Here is a 6,295-nt window from a genome sequence, read left to right as displayed (position 1 = left end):
ATCGGGTTCAGTTAACAGCCATCGATCGATCACTCGGGTTCAGTAACGCGTAGCCTGCAGTGCAATCGCTCGGGTTCAGTTAGAGCCCAACGCCTCGCTCGGGTTCAGTTAGAGCCAACGCCTCGCACACACGCGCGTACGTGTACGAGAGAAACGCGCATCGCTCGGCCCCCGACCTCCCACCGTAACCAGGAACTCCCCAAAATTTTCCTCCCCCTCGCTTCTACCACGGTTTTTTCCGTCATGGACGGCCCAAAGAATGTCATGCAACTGCGTCTCCGGCCCGCCCAGGACGAAAAGCCCATTTTCTGTCATGATTTTTTGTCATAGAAGTAGGAGCCCACCACATCTATGATGATATCGGGTTTTGTCACAATTATCGTCATAGAAGTGTCATATGTATGACAGAAAAAAATTCATTCGGCCCAAAATGTCACGGATGTGTCTTTTTTTTGTTGTGAGTGGGGCATGAAACCGGACTTAAACAAGTGGACGTGAATGGTTCTTGACGTAGAATAATTGTGATCATTCTTACAGACTAAACATGGACAAGGCATAAAACCATCCGCCCGCTTGTTTGCCTCAGTCGCAAGCAGAAGAGTTTGCACGTCATTAATGAACTCAGGAGAGCATCGGTCATCGTACATCCATTGTCGGCTCATCTTCATTACACAACACCGAAAAGACCAAATTAATACAAGTTCATACATAAAGTTCATACAAGACTTAAATGCAACAAAAAAATAACTCTCTACCTAAAGCATTTAAATGCAACAACAAATGCGATCAAGATCGCAACTAAGGTAACAATTGATCCAACAACATAATGATACCAAGCCTCACTGTCAATGGCATATTTTCTAATCTTTCTTATCTTCAAGCGCATTTTCTCCATCTTGATTTTGGGATCATCGACGACATCGGCAACATGCAACTCCAATTCCATCTTCTCCCCCTCAATTCTTTTCAATTTTTCTTTCAAATACTCATTTTCTCTTTCAACTAAATTTAACCTCTCGACAATAGGGTCGGTTGGAATTTCCGGTTCACAAACCTCCTAGACAAAAATATGTATGTCAACTTGATGGGCATAATTTGTCATAAACACGAAATGCAACAACTAGTTTTAAAAGGGAATATACCACATCCGAATCATAACAAGGACGAGGGCCGACGGGGACGGATATCAAAACCATGGCACTATGTATAACAAACAACGTACAGGTAAGATAATTATACGAGTAACTATATATCCAAATCACACAAACATCAATTTGGTAATGTAAAACATTCATGAACAAGAGGCTCACCACAAGGTGGTGCCGGCGACGGAACGGTGCGGGCGATCGACTGTGGTTACGACGGAGATTTAGAAGGCACTAAGTAAACCACGCCTACATATGCAAACTAAGTGTTATTTTTTACCTCAAATTGCATATAAATCAAATACTAGCACATATATTTCCTCCCAAATTACTAAACTCATAAATTAATCACTATACAAAACATTGCAAGAGCTAATCTAGCAATGAGAGATGAAGGACAAAGTTGCTAACCTTTGTGATCATTTGAATGGATGGGGGCCTTCAAATCTTGACAAATTTTGGGCAAAATGTGTGATGAGCTCGAGAGGAAGAGGGGAAGAACAGAGAGGAGAGGGGAAAGGGGAAGAACAAAGGGAGCTCGGGTGGACGAAGGGTTTATGTAGGACGACCTTTAGCGCCGGTTCATACCACGAACCGGTACTAAAGGAGCTGGAGGGGCCCCGGACTGACAACATCCTGCCACCACTCACTTTACTACCGGTCCGTGGCACGAACCGGTGCTAAAGGTCGGCCACGAACCGGTAGTAATGAAAGCGGCCGGCTAGCCGTTGGAACCGGCACTAATGCACACATTAGTGCCGACTCAAAAGCAAACCGGCACTAATGTGCTTGACATTTGACCCTTTTTCTACTAGTGGGGCGCGGTGGTTGTTGGTAGCCGGGCCGGCGGACCGTCAGGTGGAGGTAGTTGGTTGTGTCCGCAGTGGTAGTTGGCAGCCCGGTCGGCACCGCTTAGGGCGGAGGTAGATGGCTGGGGCACGGTGGTTGTCGGGAGGCCGGCCTTCGACGCGTGGTGGGGGTGTCGGGCTGGGAAGGAGCCGACGCGCGACGTCGTGGTCGAGGGAATCAGTGCGGGAGGTCGGGGAAAGATCACTCCATGTCAATCGAGCGATCCAGATCGAAGGGCAGCCAGGTCGTTCGGCAGTTTTGTCAAAACGATCTGGTGTGCTAGTTAGATATTATGATAACAAAAATTACATCTAGATCTAAAGATCACCTAGCAACAGCAAAAAACCCTAGAGCCTGTCGAAGGGCACTGCCGTTATCACCCCTCCCTCATCGGAGCTCGGAGAAAAATATTGTAGTAAACAGTAGGAAAGCACGCGGACACTTGAGACCCATATTAATTCTTGTAAGAGAAGACATGACTTGTAAAAAATTCGATGTAATGCTATATGATGCGTTATAGTTGTGAAGCGATTCAAACAACTTGGAGGCGAGCACAATAGACTCTGAACAACGCGCACCAGCATGCATGCCGTTCCATGGCATTTATTTGCAAATGGGACACGGTGGATTCCGGTCCTTGTTGGCAGGAGAGCTCCGTTTTTAGATGTTCCTTCGAGTTTTGTTAGGGTTTATGTCCTGTTTAGGAAAATGAGATGTCGGCGGCTCCCTAAAGATGAAATAAGATTTCTCTGCCTAGCCCCCCGTACCGATGGTGAGCCTAGCATCATCGGTGGGCATGTGGAGATGTGTCTCCAGCGGATCTGTCCTTGGTGGAATAGTTTGGATCTTGTCGTAGTTCGTCTACGGATGTGTTTCTTCAGGTTGGACCCTTCCGATCTACGCTATTCTTCGTCGGGGGCAATTGCTGTTCTGGTGCACTGGTCCTATGGGGCCTTAGCACGACGACTTTCCGAGTATCTACTACAATAAGTTTTGGCTGAATCCGGCAAGGGAGGGTGATGACGGCGGCGCGCCTTCAGCTTCCTTTAGTGCTAGGTGGTCTACGAATCTGGATGTAATTTGGTGTTTGTTGTACTTCATTATTGAAGATGAATATATTGGAAGTTTTCTCGTAATAAAAGAATATTCGCAAATGGGAAACACATGATAATATGTAATTAATTGTGCACCACCATGGTTGTATCGTTAGCGGGTACAGGCGCGGTAACTAATCCATTGATGCATGCTGCATTTTTATTTAACACAACAACTTTGCCCATAAAGCGACTTAACGACCAGGACAGTGTCACGACTGACATGGCGACCCCGCAGCCTCTACAGGGCGCTGACGAGATGGGGCCACAAGCAAAGAAGAACGACGAGAAGAAGGGAAGCATGGCGCTTACAGGTGGACCCGAGATGGCAGAGTAGTAGGTGTGAGTGGGTGGGCTGCGGCCGCGTTGTACTTAAGTCTCACGGCTGCGTGAGTGCGGGATATCAATTAACTAGCATCAAAACAGATCGAGAAGCTGTTCTTCTCTATCGGCCTCCTCTCTCCTTCTCCCAGATCCCCTTTCCTGCCATTCATCCTCTCCTACTCCCTCACTAGATCGGGTCTGTTACAGACAGACTGGCCTGTGCGCATGCACCTACGGCGCCAAGCACACATGCATATGTCATTCGGTGGCGTTTATTCGGAGAGGTAAATAGAACGATGTACAATCGAGCATCAGTGCATCACTATGTTTATATATCAACACTGAGTACACACTCCGCAACTAATTTATTCATACTCGCTGCACTTGTATTCCCGTGCTCCAATTGTCGATCGCCTCCGAGGCTCCAGACTACTTTGGAGGAGGATATCCTGGGAGTGGCCCCGTCGGCGCCGCATAAGAAGGTGCCTGGTAGGTATTCCGATACGGTGTCGTGCTGTCTCGCTTCACAGTGCTTAAATCACCTGCAGTGGTGTTCACGCCCAGGCAGGCAGGACATCTCATCAGATTGAGTTTATACAAATTTCTTAAAAGAAGAGAAGAAGAAGTAGACACTTGAACTGAAAGATTGTTCTTCCGAACCGGTGAGCACCAATGGACAATTAAGCAAATGAAATAGAGAAGCAACAGTTGGTACCTCTGGCGGCGAGCACGGCCTGCGCCGCGAACGCGACGGTCGCCAGGGTCACGCACAGGAACGCAGCCCAGGTGCTGAGAGCCATGGTTGAAGGAAGCTTGTGTTTTTTGTGTCCTTGGAACCAAATCGAGTGGCGTATTTATACCAGTCCTGGTGCCTACATGTCCAAGGGCATGCGTAGACCGGTCAGAAGCTACTCTAGCATAAATGTAGCAGCGGTGGAATTTGTTGGCAGATTTTCTGGACCCGAGCGGGTATGTTCCACCGAAAGTCGTTCAAATCTATAACAAGCGCATGTCGTTTTGTTGACCGTTCGGAGCAAAGCTCCAAACGGCTAAGGTTCGGTGGGGTTGATTCTACCACGTAGCTTGCACCGAGAAGCTCCGGGCATCCCCGTTGGACTCTTTAGAATGACTCAAACGAGACAGAGATCAATAGACGCTGGTCTGGCAAAAAAAAAGCTTTTATTCTCACTGAGGCTAATCACATCTGGCGGTCTACTGCATCTCTAATGCACACACTAATAGAAAACAGGGCTTTCGTTCGGGCCTGGCCAGCCCATTAGTCCCGGTTCTGCACGAATCGGGACCCATGGGGTGCATTAGTCCCGGTTCGTGAGCCCAGGGGGCCGGCCGGGGCCTCGTGGTCTCGGTTCGTTTCGACCCATTTGTCCCGGTTCTAGGCACGAACCGGGACCAATGAGCCTTGCTCCTGGCCCACTGCCATTGGTCCCGGTTCGTGGCTCAAACCGGGACATAAGGGGGAGCTTTAGTCCCGGTTCCTATCACGAATCGGGACAAATGTGTTGCCTATATATACCCCATCGCCGCAGCAGAGCACGCCATAGTGCTCTGTTTTTTCTGGCCGGCGAGGGGAGGGCATTTGGGTGCTCTAGCTCACCTCCTATGCACATGAGGTGTTCGATGAAATGCCCGAGCCACACTAGTTAAGCTTTCTCCTCTCGAAGCTTGACCTCCGAGCTCCATTTTCCCCGAGATTTGTCTAGGTTTATATTAGCGGTCCGTCACGTCCCGTCCCCGTCTTCACCGCCGTCGATCGCCCGCGCCGATCTCGTCGCCGGCACCACCGTGGTTTGCCTCTTGTTCTTATCTTCTTTCTGAAAGAAAAAAATTCTTACTTTAGATAGATACTTGGCTAATTTTCTTACTTTTATTATTCCTTATTATTATATAGTGCGATGGTTTTGGTATCCGCCCCCGTCGGCCCTCGTCCTGTCTATGATTCGGATGTGGTATATATTATCTTTTTATAACTATTTGGTTCATTTATTGTTTATGACAATTATGCCGACCAGCGTGACATAGATTTTATTTATCTAGGAGGTGGTTGAACCGGAAGTTCCAACCGACCCTATTGTCGAGAGGTTAAATTTAGTTGAAGAAGAAAACAATTACTTGAAGGAAAAAATAAAAAAATTGAGGAGCAGAAGATGATATTGCAGTTGCATGTTGCAGATATCGTCGATGATCACAAGATCAAGATGGATGCAATGCGGTTGAATATTAGAAAGGTTAGAAAATATGCCATTCATACCGAGGCTTGCTATCATTATGTAGTTGGATCAATTGTTACCTTGGTTGCGATTATGATCACATTTGTTGTTGCATTGAAATGTTACATAATTTCAATGTATGGTTTAATTAGATGCTCTGGAGAGCTATATGTGGTTCAATGAGAACTATGTATGTACTTTGGTTTTAATGTGATGATGAACTTCTATTAATTTGGTCACTTATCAATTTCAGGGTCTTATAGCTCAAAATAATCAGTAAATGCATGAAAAATAACAAATGAAGTCAGAAAGTGTTGAAAATTGATGATGTGGCTTTGAATGGTGCATTTTGAACACAGAAAAACTCTGGAGTTCAAATAAGTTCAAAAAAATGAAATTCCTTTGTAACAGACGAGTTTCCGTATGAAACCCTGATACTTCGAAAGAGATTGTCCGTTTGGTACACGAAGTGCATCCAGTTTTTGCCGTAACCCTCTCTACTTTCTTGCACATGCTATGTGGGTGAAATGATGATACCATGCCAACTTTCAACCTTTTCAGAGTTCATTTGAAATGCTTTTCAATTTCAGGGTCTTATAGATCAAAATAATCAGTAAATAAATGAAAAATAACAAATGAAGTCAGAAAGGGTTGA

At 46.3% G+C, this 6,295-nt stretch overlaps 1 long non-coding RNA gene across 1 annotated transcript; it reads right to left on the bottom strand.

Annotated features, from left to right (window-relative positions):
* Positions 1-3,668: 3,668 nt before the first annotated feature.
* LOC123075812 (uncharacterized) lies at positions 3,669-4,247 on the bottom strand. Its single transcript, XR_006436208.1, has 2 exons — positions 4,128-4,247; positions 3,669-3,954 (listed from the first exon to the last, which is right to left on the bottom strand). It is a non-coding gene; the product is annotated as an uncharacterized lncRNA (long non-coding RNA).
* Between the last annotated feature and the right edge of the window lie 2,048 nt (positions 4,248-6,295).

Source organism: Triticum aestivum, chromosome 3D (genome assembly GCF_018294505.1).
Source record: "Triticum aestivum cultivar Chinese Spring chromosome 3D, IWGSC CS RefSeq v2.1, whole genome shotgun sequence".
Lineage (NCBI taxonomy): Eukaryota > Viridiplantae > Streptophyta > Magnoliopsida > Poales > Poaceae > Triticum > Triticum aestivum.
The sequence above is the reverse complement of the archived record's forward strand: the minus strand, read 5'-3'. Positions and strand labels throughout refer to the sequence as shown.